The 1,646-nt window shown below is 44.8% G+C and overlaps 2 non-coding genes across 2 annotated transcripts; both read right to left on the bottom strand.

The window, feature by feature from the left end:
- Positions 1-980: 980 nt before the first annotated feature.
- On the bottom strand, positions 981-1,051 carry trnag-gcc (transfer RNA glycine (anticodon GCC)). Its single transcript has one exon. It is a non-coding gene; the product is annotated as a tRNA-Gly (tRNA).
- Positions 1,052-1,321: 270 nt separating this feature from the next.
- On the bottom strand, positions 1,322-1,394 carry trnam-cau (transfer RNA methionine (anticodon CAU)). The gene has a single exon. It is a non-coding gene; the product is annotated as a tRNA-Met (tRNA).
- Positions 1,395-1,646: the final 252 nt, after the last annotated feature.

Below are 1,646 nucleotides of genomic sequence, written 5' to 3'. Positions count from 1 at the left end.
ACAACTGCACCAAAAGGCCCATTAAAAGGGCCAGCAGTCTCTGGCTGAACTGTTTGTCCGATAGTCACATAGTTTTGTAGAGTCCCTCAGTCAACACCTATCTAGCGTCAAATTGGAAGGGTGGTGGGTTTCCCACCATTTCTGTAAGTTTGTCTGTGCTTCTGTTTGTGGTATTGGTACACTGCAGTTGTGTAATTCTTGTATAAAAGCCCATTGTTCCAAAATATATATTTTGTTACCACACTTTAAAATTTTCCCCAATTTTGCCCAACAACTCTTAACATCTGTTGTGAGAAAATACAGGAGCCTTAACGAACCCAGTGACAGCAATAGCCTTAATAAGGACCCCACACTTGGAAAACTAAGACCTGGATGTTTGAAAATCTCTCACCAACAACTCACTCTTTGGGCCCCTTAACACCAGTCAATCAACGTCTGAGGGCAGAAGACCACCTGAATATTGTTGTCGTTTATCCTTGGCCTCAGGTGGCCCAACGACTCTTAACATCTGTTGTGACAACATCCACGAGCCCTAACGAATCGAGTGAATACAATGGCCTTAATAAGGACTCCACACTTGGAAAACCAAGACATGGAAGTTTAAGAATCTCTCACCAACAAGTCACTCTTTGGGCCCCTTAGCACCAGTCAATCAATGTCTGAAGGTAGAAGAACACCTGAATATTGTTGTGGACAATGTGGAAACCTTGACTGTGTTTTGCCATTCTTCTTTTTCCTTTCCCACTGCTGCATCTACACAGTGCACATTATACATGACTTCACACCAGTCCAGAAAATGCACATGTGCAGCAAAAGGCATGTCCCATGTTGCTGTTTGTGGCATCTGCACATTACAGTTGTGTAACTCATATTTAAAAGCCCATTGTTCCAAAACATGTTTTGCTACCACACTGTACAATTATCCCAAAAAGTGTGTTGCCCTGTAGGGGTATCAAACACAAACAGATGAAAAGGTAGGTTGCATTGGCCGGGAATCGAACCCGGGCCTCCCGCGTGGCAGGCGAGAATTCTACCACTGAACCACCAATGCTCACATGACCAATTTAGTGTACCGCTGCGCGAACGAACGCAACAAACAACTGAAACCTAGTTGTCCGCACACCCAACCGTTTCCTCCAGATAAAGTACATTTACCTATGAGAGGATGTTGGTTGTTGAAAATTGTTGCTATCAATGTGGGTACCTTGACTGTGTTTTGCCATTCTTCCCTTTCCTTTCCTTTCCCACTGCTACACCTACACCGTGTACAGTGTACATGACTTCCCACCAGTCCAGAAAAAGCACCTGTGCAGCAAAAGGATGCCCCGTGTGAGGCTCGAACTCACGACCTTCAGATTATGAGACTGACGCGCTGCCTACTGCGCCAACGAGGCCTGCAACACTGTCGGACTAGATGGGTAAAATTGAAAAGATCTCTCAATGTAATGCAGACACAAAAGACAAGTTGTCAAGTTGTAAAGACTAAAACACAAGATCTACAAGCCTTTACCCAACACATCAACTCAGTGGACAAGAACATAAATTTCACAAGAGAGGATGTCAAAGACAACCACCTCCCTTTCCTTGACTGTGACGTCCACCTTGCTGAGGACAGGAGCCTCCACATTGGGGTATACAGGAAGCCC

The sequence above is a fragment of the Seriola lalandi genome, unplaced genomic scaffold (genome assembly GCF_002814215.2).
Source record: "Seriola lalandi dorsalis isolate HSWRI2012SDOR001 ecotype SW California unplaced genomic scaffold, Sedor1 jcf7180001994685, whole genome shotgun sequence".
NCBI classification, from domain to species: Eukaryota; Metazoa; Chordata; class Actinopteri; order Carangiformes; family Carangidae; genus Seriola; species Seriola lalandi.
Note: the sequence above shows the minus strand (reverse complement) of the source record. Positions and strands in the feature narration are given on the sequence as shown.